Here is a 26,786-nt window from a genome sequence, read left to right as displayed (position 1 = left end):
GAAGGTACCATGATGTGCTGAGAAGAAGATATATTCTTTTGAGTGAGGATGGAATGTTCTATAAATATCTGTTAGATCCATTTTGTCCATTACTTTATTTAGTTTCACTGTGTCTCTGCTTAGTTTCTGTTTCCATTTGTCCATTATTGAGAGTGGGGTGTTGAAGTCTCCTGCTAAAAATGTGAGGAGTGGAATGTATGCTTTGAACTTTAGTAAAGTTTCTTTTATTAATGTGGGTGTCCTTGCATTTGAAGCATAGATGTTCAGAATTGAGAGTTCATCTTGGTAGATTTTTCCTTTGATAATTATGAAGTGTCCCGCCTTATTTTTTTTTTTTTGACAACTTTTAGTGGAGAGTAAAATTTATTCCATATGAGTATGGCCACTCAAGCTTGCTTCTTGGGGCCATTTTCCTGGAAAGCTGTTTTCCAACCTTTGACTCTGAGGTAATGAGTGTCTTTGTCACTGAGATGAGTTTCTTTTATGTAGCAAACTTTTGGGACCAGTTTACTTATCCAGTTTCTTAGTCTATGTATTTTTATTGGGGAATTGAGACATTAAGAGATATTAAGGAAAGATAAGGAAAGGTTGCTTCTTGTTATTTTCATTGTTAAAGATAGAATTCTGTTTGTGTAGCTATCTTCTTTTCAGTTTCTTGAAAGAAGATTACTTTATTGCTTTTGCCTTTTGCCATCTAGTTTTCTCTGGTGTTAGCTGGTTTTACTCTTTATGATTTTGGCTTTTCTGTTCTGCAAGCCTGTGTATGTGTACTCCTGGGATTCCCATTCTCTAGACTGTCCTGAGTGGCTGGTTCAACTGCCCTGAGTGACTGGTTCTCTGGGAACTATCAGGAGATGGAATCTTCACTGCAGAAGACCTGGCAAGATTCTACCTCAGCAGAAAAAGCTTTGGAAGGTTGGATGGGGAGAAGGATCAGAAGGGGACTACTATTCAGAAGGTCAGAGTTTTTGGTGGTTGCTGGGAATTGAGTCCTGCTGGATCCCTGGTGGCAACTCTGGGCCTCCAGAGGTGGGAGGGGGTACAGTGTTCTTACCAACTACCCTGAAGTTTTGGTTCTCTGGGAAGTATCAAGAGATGGAATCTTTACTGCAGCAGACCTGGCAAGGTTCTGCTCCAGCAGAAAGAGCTTTTGGCAGTGTGAGTGTTTCTGACATCAGAGTTTATCTAAAAAAAAAAAAAAAGATAGGCATAATAACATCTTACAGTGCAGTCAATAGTCAAAAATTTTTACCTATGAATAAAGACCTTCTAGTCAATCTTTTAGTGTTCTTGTTATTAATAGGATCATACTATCATGGGTCACTAAACACTCACAGGGAAATATTGAAGAGATTACAAATATCAGAATGCTTGCTAAAATGAGCAGAGACAGAAAATAGATGGGAAGAGGAAAATGAAAAGCCAGAGACAAATTTTTCTTACTAAAAACATCAGAGAAGAGACTATAATAGAGAATTGGAAAGAAAAATTATGTATATGTGTGTAATATATCATATATATGTATAATTATGCATATATGTATATAGTATTATATTAACTTTATATTAAATAATATTATTTTTACTTAGTTTATATTAATATTTATCATGCTATAATATCCTATAACATTAATATAGTATCTATAATATTATGTAATATTAGTGAAAATTAATATTTGCTGGTAACATATTTAAATTATATTAAATGATAATATGACATATATTTTATATATAATTCTATATGGATATATAAATAAAATTATATAAATATATTTATATATTTATGTATTATATAATTATATGTATATTTTATCTTATATACTTTTATATTTAAAGATTTATAGTTAGCTATAAATTGTGTGTGTGTGTTTGTGTGTATGTGTGTTGGTCTATTTGAACATGAATGCAATGCCTACAGAGGACAGAAATATTGAATCAAACCTGGAGACTGAGTTAAAAATTTATCATTAGGTACCTAACATGGAGGCTGAAAAAAAATCAAACTCAGTTCCTTTGGAAGAATGATACATAGTCCTAATTACTTAACCATCATGAGGATTATGTCTTACAAAAATTCAGAGAATCAAAAATTACGTTGATATTAAGCACAAAATGTGCATATTTACATAATGTAGTATTACTCAGTTATTAAAAACAAGACATCATGCAAGTTGTAGTCAAATAGCTAGAACAAGAAAAGATAATCCGCTGATGTTAAGATAATTGATACAAATGAGACCATGTCAAAATTTTATTTTAGACTTGGTTTATTTCATGTAACATAATGATTCCATGTTCCATCCATGATGTTAATATGACCAGCTTTAACATCTTGAAGGGAGGACACATTGTGAGGCTAAGGATTTGAGGCTAGTTTAGTGTCCCAATTCCTCCCAATTCCTCCATTGAAAAATCTTGTCTAATTACAGAAGATGGCTGTTTCAGACTTGATATTGCCCATTACTAGAAGTCTTAATTAAGTTCATCTTCATAGATTTCTAGTAATAGGCAATATAAAGCCTGAAATAGACTTCCATGGTCATGGGTTTATAGTTCATCTCAGAGATGCCCCATCCTCTGAGGTCTCTTTCAGTACACGCACCCTCCATCCTCCCACAACCTGATCCCTCCTGTTTTCAATTCCACCCCATTATCTATCCAATCTCCTCCCTCCCTTCATCCCTAATGTGTAATATATTTCCCTTCTCAGTGACATTCAGGCATCTCACATTGGACCCTCCTTATGCTGAGCTTCTTTGGGGCTGTAATTTGTAACATGGTTATGCTGTACTTTATGACTAATGCCCACTTATACATGAGTATATATTTCTGTTATGAGCCTGGATAATCTCACTCAAGATTATCTTTTCCTAGTTCCATCCATTTGCCTGAAAATCTCATGATGTCCTTGTTTTTAATAGCTGAGTAATACTACATTATATAAATATGCCGCATTGTGTTTATCCACTCTTCAGTAGAGGGATCTATAGAATGTTTTCTGTTTCTGGCTATTACAAATAAAGATGCTAGGGAGATAGTTGATCAAGTATCATTGAGACAAGGTGGAACAATTTTTTAGTATATGCTCTGGAATGGTATAGCTGGGTCTTAAGGTATATGAAGTTCTAATTTTCTGAGAAGCTACAAATTTGATTCATAATGTTGTTGTACAAGTTTGCACTCCCACTAGCAATGGAGAAGTGTTCCCATTGCTCCATATTACATATCAGTCATTTTGACTTTCATTTCCCTGAAGACTAAGGATGTTGAACATTTATGTATGTTCTTCTCAACCAATAGAGATTCCTGTGCCAAGGATTCTATGTTTAGATTTGCACAACATCTTTAAATTGGGTAATTTGGTTTTCTGCTCTCTGTTTTTTTGAGTTTCTTTTGTATTTTGAATATTTTCCTTCTAGCGGATGTAGCATTGGTGAAGATATACACTTTACGGACTGCCATTTTGTCCCTTTGTTGGTATCCTTTGCCTTACAGAAACTTTTCAGTTTCATGAGGTCCCATTTACCAATAATTGTTGATCTTAAAGCCTGAGCCATTGGTGTTCTATTCAGGAAGCTGTCTTTTGTACCAATGTGTTCAAGGCTATTCCCCACTTTCTCTTCTATTAGATTTAGTATATCTGGTTTTACCTGGAGGTCATTAATACAATTAGACTTTAGTTTTGTGTAGGGTGGATCTATTTACATTCCTCTACATGCAGACATCTAGCTAATCCAAAAACATTGCTGAAGGTACTTTTATTCCCCCATTGTAAAGTTTTGTTTTTTGACAAAAACCAAGTGTCCATAGGTGTTTGGGCTTATTTCTGAGTCTTTGATTCAATTTTATTGATCAATGCGTCTGTTTTTGTGTTAAAAACATGTAGGTTTTAAGATTTTTCAATAGTACAACTTGAAATCAGGGATGGTGATACCTCCAGTTGTACTTCTATTATACAAGATTGTTTTAGGTATCCTGGGTTGGATTCTTTTTCATATGAAGTAGAGTATATTTTTCAAGGTCTATAAAGAATTATGTCGGAATTTTTGTAATAATTGTGTAGAACATGTAAATTGTTTTTGGTAAAATGAATGTATTTCCTATATTAATTCTACTAACCAGGCTAAAGAATGGAGCAGAAATTGAGGGAATAGTCAACTATTGACTGGCCCAGCTTGAGACCTATGCTGTGAGAGGGATGGCACTTTTAATGATATTCTGCTACACTTGCAGACAGTGCCCTAGCATAACTGTCATCAAAGAGGCTTCATAAACAACTGATGGAAAGAGATGCAGAGGCTGAGAGTCAAACATTAGCCAAAGCTTGAGATATCCTGTAGAAGATGGAAAAGAAGTACTAAAGGAGCCAGAGAGATTAAGGACAACACCAGAAAACATATACTGTACTATACTATACTATACTATACTATACTATACTATACTATACTATACTATACTATACTATACTATACCATGAGACTGAACTGCAAACTAGAAATTATGCATTGGGTGGATCTAGGCCCTCTGCACATATGTAACTGTTGGGCAGGTGGATCTTCATGTGAAGCTCCTAACAGTGACAAGAATGGTTGTCTCTGATGCTGATGTCTGCCTTCAGATCATTTTTTTCCCAACTGGGCTGCATCTTCTAGCCTAAATAGGAGAAGACGCTCCTAGTTTTATTGTAACTTAATATGCCAAGGCTGGTTGAAATCCTTGGGAGGGTCTTGGAGAAAAGGAGACAATGGAAGCTGTAACAGCGATGCATAGTAAGTAAATAGCATAATAATAATAATAATAATAATAATTATAAACAAAATAAGACAGTTGGTGGAACTGTTGTGTCTTAGGGTAGATGTGATAATTTTGCAGGAATTTGATATTGTCTTACAGGATTATACTAATTTATATTGAGCTCAATATTGTAAGAGTGATGGCTTTTCTCCTCATGAACACATATCTAGTCTTTAGGAGAACAGCATCAATTGCTAATATGAGTTGGCATCTCATTGTTACTTGTGTCTCTTTGATAACTACCAATATGACTTTTAGCACTTACCTATCTCTTGATAGTTGTTTCTTTTTTTGTTTTGTTTTTTAAGATATGTTTATTTTATGTGAGTACACTGTAGGTGTCTTCAGACATCCCCAAAGAAGGCATTGGATTTCATTACAGATGGTTGTGAACCACCATGTGGTTACTGGGATTTGAACTCAGGACCTCTGGAAGAGTAGTCAGTGCTCTTAGCCACTGAGCCATCTCTCTAGCCCATTGTTTCTTTTGTTAATATAATATCTATTACTAACATTTGTCTATCTATAAATTGAATTATTCAGTTTGCTTGCTGCTCTTGAGTTTATGAAGTTCTTCATGTCGCTTCATTTCCTTAGTTTTTCTTTTCACTCTAAATGTTTCCTTTCCAGTGGAATCCTTTTAGTTCTGTTCAAACACATTTTTCTTCCTTACTTACTTCTTTCATTTGTTCATTTTATTATTTTGTTTTGTTTTATTTCCTATGACTGAGGATCTTGTCCAAAGCAATTCATAGCCATTTCAACATTCTAAAGTATTTTAATTGTGTTTCTTCTGGTGATGTCACAGCTCTCTATTAAGGGCTTTAATCCATCATAAATTGATTTCCGGTATTACTGAGTGATTGGATTTTAGTTTACTTGCTCTTCATTTCCTAATAAATTCTGGATAATACCATGATTTTTTATTTACTATAACTTTGTAGTAATATTGGAAGTGAAATAGAACAATTCCTTCTGCTGTTTCCTTTTTGATAAATGTGGCTTTATTTGTTAAAGCCATTATTTTGTTGTAGTTGTTACTGATTTTGAAACTTTATAAACTTTAGTGTTATTTTTTTGGCATGTTAACAGAAATTGCCTTGACTCTGTAGACCATTTGAAACAGTATGAAGTATGATCATTTAAAGACTACTAATATTTTAATTCATGAACATAAAATATCTTTCTGGTGTGTGTGGACACAATATGTGAGTGTGCATGTATGTGTGTGCGCACAATTTGAATTTGTGCACAGATGTACATGCATGTATGTTCCTTTTTTTAATTGCTTTTCTTATTTGTTCAGAGCTCTAGTTGTTGCCTCCAAGTCTTGTTTCATGGATCCTAACTCATTTTCTGGCTTCTCAGATCTTATGATCTTATTCTAAAATCACAGATGCCTTCATTACTCCTACCCATATGTTACATTTGCCTGCAAATCAATAATTGTCCAAAAGAAGTCTGTGACTAAAATTAGGTGCTGCCTTGTCTGCTTTGGATTATGGATGACTTGGCCTCTGGGGTCTGGCATGGCAGGAACATGCATGGTTAAGTGAAACCCATTTCCTAGGGTAACCCATTTCCTAGTTGTTCTGTGCAAAGAAGATGCTACAGAAAAAGTTATTTTAAAGGAAACTTAAATCTCTTTTTTTCTCATATTCTTGAACAGGGAGTATCGTCTTTTTATGTCTGAGATGCTCATGTATCTGTTTTTGTTTCAAAACATTTTGTATTAGATATATTCTTTATTTATATCCCTTTCCTGGATACCCCCTTGCCCAAAGTCCCATAAGCCCTCTTCCCTCCCCCTGTTCCCCAATCAAGCCCTTCTTGCTTCGCTATCCTGGTATTCCCCTTTACTGCTGCACTGAGCCTTTCCAGGGCCAGGGGCCTCTCCTTCCTTCTTCTTGGGCATCAATTAATATGTGAATTGTTTCTTGAGTAATCTGAGCTTCTGGACCAATATCTGCTTATCACTGAGTGTATACCATTTGTGTTCTTTTGTGATTGGGTCACCTCACTCAGGATGACATTTTTCAGTTCTACCCACTTGTCTAAGAATTTCATGAATTCATTGTTTTTAATAGCTGAGTAATATTCCATTGTGTAAATATACCACATTTTCTGTCTCCATTCCTCTACTGAGGGACATCTTGGTTCTTTCCAGCTTCTAGATATTAAAAATAGGGCTGCTATGAACATAGTGGAGCATGTGTCCTTATTACATGCTGGGAAATCATCTGGGTATATGCCCAGGAGTGGTATATACCCAGGAGTGGGGTCCTCCGGTAGTATCATGCCCAGTTTTATGAGGAACTGTCAGACAGATTTCCAGAGTGGTTGTACCAGCTTGCAACCCAACCAGCAGTGGAGGAGTGTTCCTCTTTATCCACATCCTTGCCAGTACCTGCTGTCTCCTGAGTGCTTGATCTTAGCCATTCTGACGGGTGTGAGGTGGTATATGAGGGTTGTTTTGATTTGCAATTCCCTGATGACGAAGGATGTTGAACATTTCTTTAGGTGCTTCTCAGCCATTCGATATTCCTCACATAAAAATTCTTTGTTTAGTTCTGTACCCATTTTTACCCCTAAAGACATAGAAGTGGTCATTGACAGTCTCCCAACCAAAAAAAAGTACAGAACCAAGTGGTATTAGTGCAGAATTCTATCAGACCTTCAAAGAAGACCTAACACCAATACTCTTCAAATTATTCCACAAAATAGAAACAGAAGGAAAAGATTTAGAGTAAAAATAATAAATAAATAAATAAATAAATAAATAAATAAATAAATAAAAATAAAAATCATATAACTTCCAGGCTTTCCACAATGAAGGGAACATATCATTACATGAATAAGTAGAGTTTCAAATAATGGTTTATATTTTATTGGCATAAAAGCAGATTTTCTCTCTTTTATAGTATCTGTCTTGTTTTCTCTTTGCCTTCCATTGTTTGTGTGAACACACATATGTATAACATAGATATGTGATTGTATGAGCAAAGACCTTGGAAATATTCCTGTAATTTTCAAACATGGCCAATTTTTGGATCAATATGTACAACAAGCTTTTAAGATGGGAAGATTAGGAAATTACATTCAAGAAAGAAAGTTCTGTAAAATATAAAATATGCTGATCAGCTACCATTACTGTAAATGGTATGGCTATTAAGATGTAGAAGTGTGACATCCAAATTCAGGAACAAACCTATGACATGCTTACAGACAGGAGCCTAGCATGGCTGCCCTCCAAGAGGCCCAACAAGCAACTGAAACAGTCAGATGAGGATATTTAAATACAATCAATGGACAGAAGACAGGGACCCCTGTTGTTGAATTAGGGAAAACCTGGAAGCTAAGGAAGACCAGCATTCTCCACTAACCAGAAACCCTGAGATCTTTCAGACACTGAGCCACCAACCAGGCAGCATACACCAGCAAATATGAGGCCCACAACACATATACAGCAGAGGACTGCCAGGGCTGACTTTAGTGAGAGAACATGCACCTAACCCTTGAAAGACATGAGGCCCCATGGAGTGGGGAGGTCTGGTTATATGTGTGTGGTGGTGGGGGGACATCCTCTTGGAGATGGGAGGAGGTATAGGATGAGGAACAGTCAGAGGGCAAACCAGGACGGGGATAATGACTGAACTGTAAAATCTTTAAAGAATAATAATAAAAATTTACAAAAACAAAAAACAAAAACAAAAATGGTAAATGGTAATTTTTAAGGCCCCCAAATCTTAACAAAAAAATTAAAATATTGAAATCATATGTTACTAATTTATTATAAACTGTTATAATAAAGGTAGTTAAAAGAAAATTTAGCAATTAGTCATCTTATAAATCACTAGATTATTTAATGTGCCCAAAATTCTGTTTATAGTCATGTTAGGTACAAATGTAACTAAGTTATAGAGATAAACTTGAAGGGAGAAAACACTGTATATATATATATATATTTGTATATATATATATACATATACATATACATATACATATACACATATATTCATATATATATGTATATATTCATATATATGTAGATGTATTATCCACACATATGTGTGTACATATATGTGTGTATACATATATTGCATACATTTATTGCATATATACATATATTGCACACATGTATATGTTTATACACATAAGATATATATAATCTTTTATTGTATAGACTTGTCTATGGTTTCAAACTTAATCCCAAGTAAACTTGAAGCTTGTTTGATGTAAAATAATGTTCAAATTAAGGTATATTAAAATGATTATATACATTAAATGCCTGAATAAAATAGATTGAATGTAAAATACATTTGCATGGCAGAACATCCCCTTTCCTTTGGAAAGGACACAAACCCATCGGAGCAAATTTCATTATAGCTGCATTACATGAAAATGATGTGTGGTGAAACAAAAATCTGTATTCAGTTTTCTGCTCTGTCTGCAGATATGAAGTCCTGCAGAGCTCAGTTTATTTTTCAGAATCAGGAAAAACTCTTCTTTATCTCTAGGGAGGAAGAGTTCCTCCCCATGTTTTATATGAGAGGGGTATTTGTTGATGTTTGGTCTCTTGTATGAATTATAATACAAAGTTCTATATCCCAAGTTATAATTGCCTCAAGATTAGTGAATTCTTACATATATCAGCTTGTGTTGTGCAGATCTTGCCTTTTAATTTAAAACTATAGGTTGAATACAAATGGCTATTGCCAATTACTGTAAGAAATAGAAGTAGTCTTACTTCCAGGTACCTGGTTGGGGACTACAAGAGAGAGGAGAGAAATGGGCATGGGACAGAGGAGGAAGCCATCATGAGAGGAAATAAATCTAGAATGAGCACTTGGCCAGGAGAAACAGCAAGCATCTAGCATATATCACTGGAGAAGTAGCCAGTCCAGAAGTTAGACAAGTAGATTAGGGGTTATGCACCCCAGGTTACCACCCCAATTGTCAAGACCAAATAAAATAAATATAGTCTGAGTCTTATTCATTTGTAAACTAGACAGGAAGAAGTTTAAGTTGCTTAAACTACAGGGATTAGTTCTCTTGCCAATTGGAGGATCTCCATGTCTATACCCATATCTTAAATATTTAAACTACTGAGAGGCATGAGGTAATTTTTCTGTCCTCTAGTTGATTTGGGAGGATGCTGTGAATAAGAAATCCTTGTACCTAATGCTATCACCTGACTGGTATGGGACTTTATGGTTGTTCAATTGACTATGCCCTTTACTGTGTTTTTCAATCCTCTCTCTTAGCAAAAGTTAATTCCTGTAACCATACTCTAAAAACCCATGTTCACTGATAAAAGGAGGCTGCCATAAAATATATCAGCAAAGTCACAGCATTGGGAATATTCAGGATTCCAAAAAGTTATGTCTACAGAGTCCTGGATGGCTGTGGAAGAGATAACATGACACAGTTTCCTATGCCTAGAGCAGAGAGAGCAGGACATGAGTTTCCATGTGTGATGATGGTTACTGTAGCGCTGTGGGGCTTTTTTGTGTAATAATATACATATTTTCATATTCTTCCTTCTGGGAATGCTCTCCATGTTAAGGTTAATGACTCTATGATATCACATTCTTTATAATTACCAGTTTAATTTTATTTTTATTCTTTTGGCATTTGAAATCCTTTATAAATATAGTAAGGGAAATGGAGGAGGAGTGGATCTGGAGGAGAGGGGAGGTTCTGGGAGAGGGATTGGCAGGAGAGGAGAAAGGGGAAACTAGAGTCAGGTTATAATATATAGGAAAAGAATAAATAAATTAATTATTTTAAAAGATTATATCCATTGTGTTTTAATAGCTATTAAGATAACGTGCAAACTGATAGGTTCCATTATGGCATTTTCATAGATAATAGTCATTATTCTCTCTTCTATGTTATCCCACTCCTACAGTGTCCCATCCCTCTTGGGCTACTTCTCTTCTTTCCTTCAAAGACACCATATTATCTTGTCATCTTCTCATTTCCCCTTCTCTTAGATTTCTTCTTTATTACTCAGAACTCCCCCTCTAGTTCTTAATTTCCCACACAATTTTTCTATATAATTTTAAAGTTAAATTCACATATGAAAGAAATGTGATATATTTTAGCATTTGTCTTTACAAAACTCACTAATGTTTCTTAACAGTAACTTCTGGATCCAATGCCATGAATTTCATTCCTTTTTCCTCAAAATGAACTTTAATTTGTGAATTGTAGTGTTTTCTTCATCTAATTATGCTTTTATTTTGTATTAAATACCTTTTCTAATGTATATTGGTCATCTATATATCTTCTGAGAACTGTCTAGTGCTTTAGCCCTTATAATGGCTAGATGATTTGAGGCTTAGAAAATTTAATTTTTTTATTCTTTGTATATTCTCAACAACAATTCCTTATCAATTATACAGTCCGTAAAAAATGTTTTCTCTTTCTGTAGGCTGTCTCCCCATTCTCTCTTATTTTCCCATTCTATTTTGGGATGCATCAGAAGGACATTGATGTCACATTGACTGTTTATTTGTAGTGACATTAATTTGCTATGATTGACTACATTTGTGATTTAAATCTTGTTTAGAATATACTGTATATGAAACTTAGATTTGCTCTTGTTTAAAATAATAGATCTAAAAAATATATTTTAAATAGCAGCCACATAGCTTCCAGCCATCTTTATGAAGGTTAAACAGTACATGCCATGGGACTTCATCACCAACTTGATTAACATGGCCACATGGTATAAACTAAGGCAACTACTTATAAACTTCTCACTCCTATTCAACCCAAAGATTATCATTGTATCTCTTTTAGAATACAGAAGCAGTAAGTCACCAAAGTATTTTGATATGATAGATTATGATAGATTTTTCTATGATGATGTGATTAACATCTACTCAGTTTCACATGAATATTTGTCTTGCTTCTATTTCTTTTCTTGTTTTTACTTTCATTGATTTTTCTTTTTTTTCCATGTAATAAAATAGAAAAATTCTCTCGATGAATTGCATTATGGTTTAAATTTTTGTTTTGGTGTTAAAAATTTTTAATTAAATTTCAACTCAATTTTCTAAGTCTTAACCTTAACAGGATTAAATCTGAAAGTCCTAAACTTATATAAGTTACTAACTTTTTATAAACTTTTAAAGGTGGGGAGTTGGAGAGATGGCTCAGCGGTTAAGAGCACTGACTGTTCTTCCAAAGGTCCTGAGTTCAAATCTCAGGAACCACATGGTGGCTCACAACCATCTGTAATGAAATCTGACACCCTCTTCTGGAGTGTCTGAAAGACAGCTACAGTGTTACTTACATATAATAAATCATTTTAAAAAAAACTATTAAAGGTAATTAAGATATTTAAGCTAATATGTTTTCAAAGTTAAGTTTAAAGAAAGGAACTAAGTCAAGTATACTGTATAGATGGTCCTCAACCTCTTCAGATATCTGCTGATTATGTCACTTAATATGTTTAATATAAAGTTTGCCACAGTAAACATGCTGGCACTTACAGGAAACCTTAAGGTCTAGGAAGATAAAAGGACCTTGATGACTTCACATAAATTGTGGCAATGATAACCATTTGGCAAATCTACCCTGTAGAAGCTAGGTCTGGTTTTTCCTCCCAGCCACACACTCTCAGAAATAAGACTCAGTCTCAAAAACAAACACCTTGGCCATATAGCTATGCTCTTCTCTGAGTAGATCATAACTTAAAATAATCGATTTATTCTAGTCTCCACTTTGCCATGTGACTGATTTTCTGTGCTCAGATACCATGAGTCTGTCTTGTCACATATTTCTAGGCAAATCTACCATCTGACACTATCCCAGAATACTTTGTTCTTCCTTGATGCTTCATCACTTACTTTTTGTTTAAACTATACACCAAAGATTTACTATTAACACATGCTACATCCATTCAGAGACAATATGTGCCTTTTCCAGTCCAATAGAAGTCTAAACTGAATACAATGATAGTAGTAATGAAGAATGTCAAGTAAGATTGACATTTACAATGACAAATTTGTAGTATTTGACAACTTTAATAAATAATTTATTATCTATCTTCAAGTGTTTAGGTTTTGTATTTAATTCAATTTCTATCCTAACTTGTATTACCAACCAAAAAAAAAATCTTCTTAGACCTAGAACATGTTCTTAAATACTAAGAAATTTCAGCTTATAGTAAGACTATGACAATCTAGTCTTCAACACCACTAGAGACTTGAGAAGGAATAAATATCCAAATAAGTAAGAAGTGCATGTAAGCAGCTTCCAAAACTATGATTTGACAGACAATTGGCTGCTTGTCCAGTTACCCAGCAATCTCTATAATGTTGGAGCATTTCTCCTCAATCTTCTAGCCCAGTACATCTGACAGACATACTTGTAAAGCAGAAAATTTTTTTAAATTGGATATCATCTTCATTTACATTGCCAATGGTAAAACCTTTCCCAATTTACCCCCTCCCCAAAGAACCTCCAACCCCTTCTCCCACCCCTTGCCTCCATGTATATGCCCCTCCACCCAACACACTCCCACCTCAACCCCTTGGTTTCCCTTTGTTGGGGCTTCTATTGAGCCTTTACCTGACCAAGGACCACTCCTCACACTGATGTCCAACAAGGCCTTCTTCTGCCACCTTTTTGGCTGGAACCATGTGTACCCCTTGGTTGATGGTTCAGTCCCTAGGAGTCTTGGGGCATCGGGGTGGCTGAAGTCATTGTTCTTCCCATGGGACTGTAAACCCCTTCAGCTCCTCTGGACCATCCTCCAGCTCCTCCATTGGGACCACACGCTCAGTCCAATACGTGGTTGCTAGCTTCTGCCTCTGTATTTGTAAGGCTCTGGCAGGGGCCCTCAGGAGGCAATGATGGCATACTCCATTTGGTATATACTTCTTGTCATAGTGTCGGGGTTTGGTGACTGTTTATAGGATGAATCCCCAGGCAGGGCAGTCTCTGGGTGGCCTTTACTTCAGTCTATGCTCCACACATTATCTCCCTTATTGCTCCTGTGAGCATTTTGTTCCCTTTCTCAGAGGAACCAAAGCACCCTCATTTAAGTTCTCCTTCTTCTTGAGCTTCCTGTACTAGGTGAATTGTAGCTTGTTTATTTTGAGCTTTCGGGCTAGCTTCCACTTATTAGTGAGTGCATACCATGTGCGTTCTTTTGTGCCCGGGTTACCTCACTCAGGATGATACTTTCTAGGTCCATCCATTTGCCTAAGAATTTCATGAATTCATTGTTTTTAATAGCTGAATAATACTCCATTGTGTATATATACCACAGTTTCTGTATCCATTCCTCTGTTGAGGGACATCTGGGTTCTTTTCAGCTTCTGGCTATTATAAATAAGGCACCTATGAACATAGTGGAACATGTATCTTTATTACATGTAGGAGCATATTCTGGGTATATGCCAAGGAGTGGTATAGCTCGTTCCTCCAGTAGTATTATGCCCAGTTTTCTGTGGAACTGCCAAACTGATATCCAGAGTGGTTGATCCAGCTTGCAATCCCACTGGCAGTGGAAGAATCTTCCTTTTTCTCGACTACCTCTCCCACACCTGCTGTTTCCTGAGGTTTTTTTTTTTTTTTTTTTTTTTTTTTTTTTTTTTTTTTTTTTTTTTTTTTTTTATCTTAGCCATTCTGACTGGTGTGAGATGGAATCTCAGGGTTGTTTTGATTTGCATTTCCCTGTTAACTAAGGATGCTGAACATTTCTTTAGGTGCTTTAGAGCCATTTGAGTTTCCTCAATTGAGGATTCTCTGTGTTGCTCTGTACCCCATTTTTTATAGAATTATTTGATTCTCTGGAGTCTAACTTCTTGAGTTCTTTGTACGCATTAGATATTAGCAACATTTGGGTATTAGAAACATTAAATGTCTCAGTGAATTTTGAAAACCAACTATTTAACTATAGTATTTCTGAGTTGTCAAACATTGTTTATTCTTAGCTATTTATTATCTGGATAACCTTGAAAACAATTATTGTAAAACAATAATATTGGATATATGGGATGTAGGGTTAGTTAAGATCTTTTCCCAATTTGTTGTTTACCATTTTGTCTTAATGATCATGTCCTTTCCCTTACAGAAGCTATCTTAGTCAGGGTTTCTATTCCTGCACAAACATCATGAACAAGGAGCAAGTTGGGGAGGAAAGGGTTTATTCAGCTTACAGTTCCAAGTTGCTGTTTATCACCAAAGGAGGTCAGGACTGGAACTCAAGCCGGTCAGGAAGCAGGAGCTGATGCAGAGGCCATGGAGGGATGTTTCTTACTGGCTTGCTCCCCCTGGCTTGTTCAGCCTGCTCTCTTATAGATCCCAAGAATACCATCCCAGAGGTGGTACCACCCACAAGGGGGCCCTCCACACCTGATCACTAATTGAGAAAATGCCCCACAGCTGGATCTCATGGAGACACTTCCCCAACTGACACTCCTTTCTGTGATAACTCCAGCCTGTGTCAAGTTGATACACAAAACCAGCCAGTACAGAAGCTTTACAATTTTATGAGGTCCCATTTGTCAATTCTTGTTCTTAGAGCCTAAGCCATTGGTGTTCTGTTCAGGAACTTTTCCCTTGTGCCCATGTGCTCAAGATTTGTCCCCACTTTCTCCTCAATAAGCTTCAGTGTATCTGGTTTTATGCGTGGATCCTTGATCCACTTGAACTTGAGCTTTGTACAAGGAGATAAGAATGGGTTGATTTGCATTTTTCTAAAGCAGGAATTATAAAAGACATCCTTATGCTGCCTTGACAGAGTCTAGAAGTTGACTCCCTTGCATTTACATTTGTCTATTTCAGGCAACATGTTATATATAATATGAATCTGGTGCATTTTCTTTACCCAGTGGCTAGCTTGAATCAAATGAAGGAACACAATATGGAGAAAAAGGATACTCATGATCTTCTCTAAAGAGGAATGTGGGTACTGTCAGGAGCAGTTCTGTTTCATGTCAAAAGATTTTTCTTTTATAATGAAACATTAAACGTCTCAGAGATTTTTTAAAAACCAACTATTTAAGTATAGTATTTCTGATTTGTCAAACATTGTTTATTCTTAGCTATTTATTATCTGAATAACCTTGAAAACATTTTATTGTAAATAACTAAGTTAATATTAAATATGACTATGAGTTTGATTATCTGACTGTTAATTTATATTTTTTATTTAGCTCTAACCATTCAGAATAAAAGTTTTTAAAAGAACTAGAACTTTATAATGTATCTTTACAAATTGAAAAGACATAATTCTTCATATAAAAATTGAATATATTTTATCTATCCAATTAATCTTAAATTTTTATCAATATATAACCAATATTAAATACATATATAATAGCCTATATCAATGTATCAAAAATGAACTTAATTCTGTATCAATATACAAAATTTTGTATCAATGTCACAAAAAGTGACCTTAATTTTATATCAAAATACAAAAATCTCTAATAATGTAAGATTATGTCTATAAAACATTCATTGGTTTAACAGTACGTTCAATAATCTACCCCACTTTGTTTAGCATTCTTGTAATATTTCTATGTCCCTTTTTTTCTTTTCATCCCCCTTCCTCTTACCTAAAAATGGAAGGACAAAGTAAACCAATGGACAGAGCAATATCCCCGAGACTAAGCTCCCTATTTTGTTTCTACTCTGTACAAAGCTTCAACTATTTGAAGCCATTTCTTATTAAAAGATGATAAACATTCAACAGCCATTGAGTGACCAAAAATCAATCAACCACCCCAACTTGTAGACATGGTGGATAGTTATATATATATTTGCTTCCTGCTGATTTTGGAAATAGAATATTTTTGGAGGCCCAAGAAAATTAGAAGTAATTAGAATGTTAGCTATGGTATTTATTGTTCAGTTTCTGTATGTCTAGAAAGTGCAGCCTTAAATGAAGTCCTGATAGGATCAGTCTTCAAGGCTTGACCAAGTGAGCCAGCTATTTTGAAATTGTCATGTGAACAAATCTTTAAAAGGGAGCATTTGTGTAGTCTTAGATAGAATCAGAGAGGGAGCTGAAACAGTATGTCTCAGCCTCTCAGCATCCCTAGGTGTGAATCTTGTCAGGGTTATTATTTTGTTTATATTTTTTTCTGTGAGGTTTTAAATGTAACATATTTCTTTATTAACATAATTTATGGAATGTGCAATGTGCACTGATTAGTTAAAGATGATTCTTTCCTCCTTATTAGAAAAAGCAAAAGACAAGTCTTTCTTTGTGAGATAGTTTAAACATATAACCCAACAGCAATATAAATCTCTTTTCATGCCAATAAAAGGATGACATGGTAAATCTTGAGGACTCTGTAGCCAACAGTATTTATATTTGGCTCTGTAACTGTAATTTTGTATTAAAATACAAAAATTTCTAATAATGTAAGATTATGCCTATAAAATATTCTTTGGTTTAACAGTGCGTTCAATAATCTACTCCACTTTGTTCTGGTTGGAGACATAGACGTGTACTAGAAAATTTCAGAGTTGTTTTAATATTGGGTGTATTAGTTATGTTTTCCATAGCTATGAAGGGAGACAAGGCAACTCTTATAGAGGCAAACACTTATTTGGGTCTGGCTTACAGTTTCAGAGGTATAGTACATTATCATGTAGGATCATGGCAGCAGGCAGGCAGACATGGTGCCAGAGAAGAAGCTAAGAATTCTACAACTTGACTCAAAGGTAACCAGGAGAGACTGGTTTCTAGGAAGTTAGAAGGATGATCTCATTGCCCACCCCACAGTGACACACTTGCTCCAATAAGGTAATGCCTCACTATAATGCCACTTTCTATGGGCCAAGCATACCCAAACCACCACATAAAGTTATCATTATACATTACCTGTTTTGTTCTTCTGATTTTTCTTTTCTTCCAGTCTATAACCAAGTTCTTCAGCAGGTATACTTCTATCAAATCTGAGTGTTATTATTTTGGATGGAATACCAAGCTTTTTGTTCCTTTCTCTTGGTATACGCATAAAGCCTCTCTCCCAACATAAGTGTAGAGTGGTCCAATCTAGTAGCTCCTTTTCAATGTGGACTGTTACATTTTGACCACTCTCAAGGTAGATGTATAATATGACCATTACTATTGCACACATAACCATATTCATGATGATAAATCAAAATAAGACTGTATATGATCCAAATATACTCCTCTACAATGATATATATTTATTATTATTTATTGAGATGGTGGTTCTTTGTGTAGTCTCTCCTGTCCTAAATTTATTCTGCAGGTCAGGTTGGCCTTAAACTAACAAGGAAACTATCTGTCTCTGTTTCCCATGTACTGGAATAAATCAAAGCCATGAGTTTATTTATTCAGTATCTATGTACCCTTTATATTTACATCAATTTTATCTCTTTCTCCCTTCTTTGGAGATTTATTTTTCATGTAGATTTATTAATACTCCTTTTTGTTTTCTTAATTGAATATTATTCCTGATATGCAACATTATTTATATTTAAATTATTTTTTATCTCAGTGCCCAAGCATACCCTCAAGCCTTTTCTAATTCTGCAGAAGTCTTGGCAAAGGTTCTATGTTTCACACTAGGCTGAGCTGTCATGACTTTTCCCATAGGAGCCTCACTTTCCACGGAGACTGCCTGGCTGCTTAAAGCAGTTGTGACGTCCTAACTCATTGGGGGTAGCAAATCCCCAACCCATGGGATTTTTAAACTAAACCATTGTCTGTTAGTATATCTAAGTTAGATAATATGATGGTATATCATATTTAGACCTCAACTTGTATTATTTCCTTGGTTTTTTTTAAATTAGAGCAATATCACATTGTTTCTATGACATGTGCATTTATTTGCTTTATTTCTCTTCTCTGGAAAAAGGCATGTGTATTCTTTATTGGTAAGCTGGCAGTTAACATGCAATACAGTTAATAAGATCAACATTATTATTCTTTAGATGTTTCTCTTGTTCAGTGTTCTCTGGATTCCTAAGTTGAGTGCCTTTCTTCACCTGGAAAAATAAAAACAAACAATCCTACCTAAACACTAACTCTAGGTCCTTACATTGACTAGAAGAATATATCTTTCCTAGAGCAAAATATGTATGCTTTTGTTGTTGTTGTTGTTTTGTTTTGTTTTGTTTTAATTTGCTTTATTTTTGGCAACAGAAAAAGCATTATCTTTTCAATTGAAATTATAAGCATACCTTATGTGGATAAATATGTTTTTGTTTCCCTTTCTCTTTATATAAATTTAAGATTGATGTGTATTTATCTTTTAAATCATTAAGGACATTTCTATTTGCTATTAAGTAAAAATATCTACATAGTAACTTTAAGGAAAAAATGTATGATTTTGAATTTTAGATTGTGATTAGCAAGTGTCTCTATCTATCAGCATAGGGTTCCACCCTCACTTTATTGTGTGGATCAGAATAACCTAGCATTCACAGTGATCTCTCTGTCTCTTGTGTCTACTGCTTTAGCTCAGACATTTTGGGCTGTTCCTGGTCATGCCTCTGTTCCTTTGTTTACAGCAGGGGTCCTTTCTGCCTTCTGACTGTTTCTGGCTGTAGCAGTCAACCTTGAGAAGTACTTCTACACACCATGGGCACAGAGCATTAATCCTCATAGTGCGGGATTGGGCCCACTGGCCATGCCAAGCTTAGAGAAGTGGCTTAACCCTCAGCTGTAGTCTATGGCAAGTCTCTATGAGTTTTGCCATCTGCCTTTGCATCAGCTGCAATCAGCCTGTGCAACCAGGAGCCTGGTTCCTCTCCCTTCTCCACTGCTGTGCTCTCCCAAAGCACTAACTTCTGTGTTCTGTTTTTAAAATCAGTTGAGGCTTCTTTTATAAGCCATCTTTCATACTGTCTGTTCCTTGGCTAAAAATGCTTCCTCCCAGCCAGTCACCTCGTTTTGTTCTGGGAAGCTTTGACTTTGGTCTGCTTTCATTTTTTTGTTTTTTATTTTTGGTTTGTATGAGTGTGTGTGTGTGTGTGTTTATGTTTTTTTCATGTGAGTTTTTGTGTTTGTTTTCTTTTGTTTTATTTGACTTGATATTTTTAAGAGACCAGGCCTCTTGTCCGCATAGACTGACTTTTCTTTACTTTTTCCTTGTGACTTGTAATATAAATTTAAATTCTGAGTAAGGTCTTACCCCATCTTAGGTGGCATTTCTAAAAGTTAGCTCTGCTTCTTCCTTTTATAGCCATGCTCTCAGAAATAAGATAGACTCAAGATATATTAACAGACATCATCTAGCTAGGCTCTTCTCTGACAAGATCATAACTTTTAATAAGCCATTTATTCTATTCTACACTTTGACAAATAACCTATGCTCAGGTACCATGCATCTGTTTTATCATATCGTCCCAGGAGAATCTCCCACCTGGCACTATCCCAGAATCCTTTCTGCTTTCCAGATACTTTAACTCTTATGTCCTACCTAATCTATATGACAAATATTTAATATTGGCAGAAGGATCATCCATAAAGACACAAGATATTCTTTCTACACTGCCCCATGCCTTTCCTGCTCCTAGGGCTCTGCGCTATTGGGTTGATTGCCAAAGTGAGGTCAGTAACACAAAATCCTCTCCCACAGGAAAATTTCCCAGACTTGGATCTGGTATATACAGGTCTATACTGTTCTGCATAGCAGGTGACGTTTAAATGTGCTCCTATATGGCAGGTGAAGACCATTCACTGACCCCAACAAAGCCATTGAGAAAGGGAAGCCTGGGCAACCATTTAGGTACTGGGAAAATGTGTCATTTTTTTTTTAAATGTATTTTCTTTTTTTTTTTTTTACTTTTTTTAATTAGATATATTCTTCATTTACATTTCAAATGTTGTTCCCTTTCCTGGTCCTTCCCCCAAAGTCTCATAACCCATCTCCCCTCCCCCTGTTCCTAAATCAACCCTCTCCTGCTTCCCTGTTCCAGCACTGCAGCATTGAGCCTTTCAAGGACCAAGGGCCTCTCCTCCCTTTGATGTCCAACAAGACTATCCTCTACTGCCTATGTGTCTGGAGCCATGGGTAACACCATGTGTACTTTCTGGTTGACCTTTCTGTCCCTGGGAGCTCTGGAAGTACTGGGTGGCTCATATTGTTGTTCCTCCTACGGTGCTGCAAAACCCTTCAGCTCCTTGAATCCTTTCTTTAGCTCCCCCATTAGGGACCCTGTGCTCAGTTCAATGGCTGGGTGAGAGTGTCCCCCTCTGTATTTGTCATGCACTACTAGAGCTTCCCAGGTGACAGCTATATCTGGCTCTGGTCAGCAAGTCCTTGTGGGCATCAATAATAGTGTCTGGGTTTTGTAACTAAATATGGAATGGATCACTAGCATAAACAATTGTATTAGGTCTCCTACTGTAATTTGTCCTCCTCAGATCTCTGATGATATTGACTAACTATACCTTTAACAACAAGAAGCATACCAATTCCTCCCAAGGCCACAGTTGACCTCTCTTCATGGATAAAAATCAGGCCTTACTTTTTCAATATTTTGATTTTTTATAAATACATCTTAAGTGTAATAGCTCTTTTGGGTTCAACTGTTTTGACATTCGACAATTACTGTCAATTCTATTTCTTTCACTAAATGTTGGAATTTTTTGCTCTAATTTCATTGAATAAGTTCTACATATATTTCAGGATTGATTGCCACACCTTCTAACTCAGTGGATTCATCTGTGTAGTGTCTTCTATGCTCTTATTATGCTTATTTTTTCCTTTTTAAGGTTTGAATATAGTATTGTGTATCCTTTTCTCTACATATTTTTTTAATCTGCTCGGTCAAGTCTATGGATAGCACTTTAAACTGTGCATTTTATTTAATCCATTGAATTTCTTTTTACCAGCATTCGTAAATTTTATTTGTCAAAATGTAATGCTTGCCAAATGTTTCTTCCATGTTGTAGACTTTTCTGACTTTATTGCTGAATTTCTGATAGATTTTGCTAACTTTCCCTTTTCTGGTCATGACTTTCCTTTACAAGGCTATAATGTCTAGTGCCACTAAGTAAGAGTCATCAGAGAAGAAAACTTAGTGGAGAAAGTGCCTTGTAGGTTGTAGGTAAGCCTTTAGGCCAGTTTCTTAATTAGAGATTGACAGGAAGAGGCTATTACATTGTGAATGGGGCCTCTTCTGGGCTGATGATTTTGGGATCTATAAGAAAGCAGGATGAGCATGTATCCTTATTACATGGTGGGGAATCCTCTGGGTATATGCCCAGGAGTGGTATATCAGGATCTTCTGGAAGTGAGGTGCCCAGTTTTCAGAGGAACCGCCAGACTGCTTTCCAGAGTGGTTGTACCAATTTGCAACCCCACCAGCAGTGGAGGAGTGTTCCTCTTTCTCCACATCCTCGCCAATGCCTGCTGTCTCCTGAATTTTTATTCTTAGCCATTCCGACTGGACTGGTGGAAGGTGAAATCTCAGAGTTGTTTTGATTTGCATTTCCGTAATGACTAATGAAGTTGAGCATTTTTTAAGGTGTTTCTCTGCCATCCGAAGTTCTTCAGGTGAGAATTCTTTGTTAACTACTATGTTCATAGCAGCCCTGTTTATAATTGCCAGATGCTGGAAAGAACCCAGGTATCCCTCAACAGAAGAGTGAATGCAAAAAATGTGGTATATCTACACAATGGAGTACTATTCAGCCATTAGAAGCAATGAATTCATGAAATTCTTAGGCAAATGGATGTAGCTAGAGAACATCATACTAAGTGAGGTAACCCAGACTCAAAAGGTGAATCATGGTATGCACTCACTAATAAGTGGATATTAGCCTGGAAAACTGGAATACCCAAAACATAATCCACACATCAAATGAGGTACAAGAAGAAAGGAGTGGCCCCTTGTTCTGAAAAGACTCAGTGAAGCAGTATAGAGCAAAATCAGAACAGGGAAGTGGGAAGGGTTGGGTGGGAAAACAGGGTGAGGGAAGGGGACTGATGGGACTTTTGGGGAGTGGGGGTCCAGAAAAGGGGAAATCATTTGAAATGTAAATAAATATATGAATAAATTAAAAAAAAAGCAGGATGAGCAAGCCAGGAGGAGCAAGCTAGTAAAAAACATTCCCCCAGTGGCTTATGCATGAGCTCCTGTTTCATTCCTGCCCTGCTTGAGTTCTTGCCTGACTTCCTTTAAAGTTAAAGGATGGTATAGAGCTGTAAACCAAATAAACCAGCTTTTCCTCCTCGCATTGATCATTGTGTTTCACCCTAGCGATAATATTCCTAAGACAAGGGCCTATAATAAATTCTGCTCCTTTGTATTCTGTTTCTAATTAATGATCTATTTACTGGTGATTTTAAAAAATATATTGCCATGACCATGGGAGAGCTTTCCGTCTTCTGAGATCTTCTTTGATTTCTTCCTTGAATTGAAGCTCTTGTCATACAGATCTTTCACTTGCTTGGTTAGAGTCACATCAAGATATTTTATTGTTGGGGGGGCTAGAAAAGGGAAATCATTTGAATTGTAAATAAATTATATCGAAGAAAAAAAAAAGAAAAAAAAAGGAAAAAAAAGATATTTTATTGTTGGACCTTATTCAGCCAGATATTGAGGACTAGGGAGCCTGAGCCCTTGCTCTGGTTTAGAGACCTGTCTCAGTCAATTCCCTACTGGAGTGACTCAACATGGCCTGCTTAAACCTCCCTTGCCTAGCTAGCTACTGCTGATATAGACTAAATTTGTTTAGCCTTGTCAGTCACCCCATATTCTGTCACCCTTCCCCTCTCATCTCACCTCAGCAAAAAAAACCTCACCTCCTCCCTCAGCCCTTTATAAAGAAAAGATGATACAAATTGAGTTCCTGCTTTGACATACTCCTGGCTCTGGGTGGTTATTTTCAGGACTGCAGGTAATCCAGGCCCATTTACCATCCTGTCCTCTGAATGGGGCTTGATGCCCCAGTGTAGGGGAATGCCAGTGTGCTGAGGTGAGAGTTGGTGGGTGGTGGGGGAGCACCCTCATAGAAGCAGCAGGAGGGGAAATGGGATAGGAGGTTTTCAGAGTAGAAACCTGGAAATGGCATAACATTTGAAATGTAAATAAATAAAATATCCAATAAAATGTGCATTGCCATTTATCATTTTAACTGTTTCAGTATCACTGAGTATTACAGATTTTTTCATCATTTTAATTAATCAGATTGCTTTTGTTTGTTTCTGTTAGTTTTGATGTCTCTCCTGGTTTTCTTTCATATTTTTAGACTGAGTCAACTACTCTTGAAGGCTTTGACACTTGTCCTATTCATAGAGAAAACCAGTTGATATTATAACATATAATTATCACATCACACAAAACATAAAAATATATGTAAAGTTAACTAAAACCCAGTAGTATATCATCAGTAACTATAAAAGAAAAGGTGAAAATACACTATAAGAGCACTGTGATGTTAAAAAATACACAAAAATGATGAATAGTGAATTAATGAGAAAACAAGAAATGAGAAAAGGAAGAGAAGTTATAAAAAATAAACAATTTTTTACAGTATTTGTTTCATTTTTTATGTAAATAGCTAACAGAATAAGTCCTTGTGGCTTTGTCATAAAAAAGAAAAAGGGGTGAACGAGAAGAATGTTATCAATGAGAAAGAATCAGGAGAATAGAAAAAGCTAAAAAATATGAAAAATGTGAATTATTATTTATTAATGAAAGTTCAAAGCATTTAACCCTTAATGAAAGGGTTAAATGAAGAGTAACAAATATAAAGCTTAAGATTAGTTAGGTAAAACAATATGACAGTGTCTTACTAAATGTTTTAAAAAAGCGGGAAATACAGACTGCCAAAGGAAAACAAGTAACAAAGAGAAAAATATAAAAAAAATAGCAGAAACAAAGTAAGTAAATTATGAAGAATAACAAAATCCTAAAACTAATAAAAATTCAAACTAATCTACTTCAAAAGAAAAACATCCAAAGGATAATAAAGTGACACAGGAAATCATATGCATCAGAAGTATATTTTAACGATATTAGAGATAATATGTTGAAACTACTTTTATGTACAAAGATATATTTGTGTATCTTTGTGTTTGTGTGCCTTTTTTGTTTGTGTGGGTGTGTGTGAATGTACACATATATGGTTTGCATATGAGAGCAAACATTAGGCACCTACTTCAATTAATTTAATAATAATTAATAATAATTATAATGCAATATAATTACCTTATATTTTAGACATTTATTTATTCTGTTTGTATGTGTGTTTGTGTGCATGTTTAATCTCAAGTGCCTATGTGGAGATATGAAGAAAATTTGCAGGTGTTGAGTTTCTCTCCTGCTATGTGGTTTCTGAAGACTGAACTGAACTTCAGTTCTTATACATTGTGGCAAGCACCATGATCCACAGAAAAAAATCTCACTGACCTTTTTATTTCCTTCCTTTCTTTCTTTTTCTTCCTTTCTTTCTTTTTCTTCCTTTCTTTCTTTCTTTCTTTCTTTCTTTCTTTCTTTCTTTCTTTCTTTCTTTCTTTCTTTCTTTCTTTCTTTCTTTATTTCATTTTCTTAGAGTCAACCTTATTTTTGTCAAATAGTCTTTCTCACTCCAACCAGAGTTTGTTGATTCAGCTAGACTGATTGATCAGCAAACCTCAAGAATCCTACTCTCTCTGTGTCCTCAGTACTGGGATTGCAGGGATGTGTGACATATCTCGATTAAACATGAGCCCAGGGATTGAACTAGGGTCCTCAAGTTTACGTAGCATTCACTTTGCCAATTAAGACATCTCTGCAGCCTCTAATGAGGTGTTTTGTTTTTTGGTTTTTGGGTTTTTTTTTTTTGGTGGGGTGTTGTCCTTCAAACTGGAAGACTACTACTGTGTATAGTGTCTTAGGGTTTCCATCACTGTGAAAAGGCAACTCTTATAAAGGCCAACATTTAATTAGGGCTGGTTTATAGGTACAGAGGTTCAGCCCATTATCACCAGGGCAGGAAGAACAGCATCCATGGAGGCAAGTTTAGTTCTGGTCCATCAACATGAACCATTTGGCTTGTTAGAATGAGATCTGTTCTCCATGGGATCTCAGAGGATGTAACAGAACAGGAGACTCTCTTTTCTCAAGATTCCAAAGTAGCTCAGATTTTACCAATTGTTTCTCTCTTAAGATGGCATATGGCCACTACCCATGTCATAGAGTGACACATTCGATTCCTCCTCATCCCTGACCTGTCAGCTAAACCCAAAAGTAGGATTCTTAAAATCTGTGGGCTTGTCCTGGGGGTGTGATTCCCTATCGTTTGTTCAATTTTGTTTTAACTGGGAACTGGAAACCTGAGAACTCTATTAAACTCACTTCTGATCTGTTGACATTTTTTTCCTATACTAGGTGTCACATTTTCTTTTGTGAGTTTCCTAGATTTTCATCTTTCTTTCTCTTTGGTTATCTTTTCATGTTATTTCTGTCTTCACACAGAGGCAGCTTCTGGAGTTTTTCCAGAGGTATTGTTGGATATGTCCATTTAATACTTGGATTGTGTTGTGTATATTATATCATATTCTGAGGAAGTCCACACTATACTGTACATGCTGTCTTTCATATATATGGTTATGGGCATAATAGAGCAGCTGAATTAACTGAATGTAGAGTCAAATAAACACAGAGGAAAGAGATATTGACATTAGCCACACATCAAATATTTAGCTTACATATATATGTATGAAATTTTCAAATAGTGTTAATGAGATTGAATGTGAACAAATGAGATTTTTAAATTCACTGTATAACTACATGCTCTGACACACACACATACAAACACACATGCACACACACACACACACACACACACACACACACACACACACACAGGTGTGGTCAAAGGGATCAGAGATAATAATTTCTAGAAGCCCAGAAGCAAAAACATACAAGGCATTTTATAAGGACCATTAATCTCATGAATTCCTATGGGCTTTCTTTTCCACACATGAGGTTTTTAAGACTTAGAAGATAGTAGCACTTATTGATTTCAACTATACATTACGATCCTTTGAC

Source organism: Apodemus sylvaticus, chromosome 3 (genome assembly GCF_947179515.1).
Source record: "Apodemus sylvaticus chromosome 3, mApoSyl1.1, whole genome shotgun sequence".
Classification (NCBI taxonomy): Eukaryota; Metazoa; Chordata; class Mammalia; order Rodentia; family Muridae; genus Apodemus; species Apodemus sylvaticus.
Note: the sequence above shows the minus strand (reverse complement) of the source record.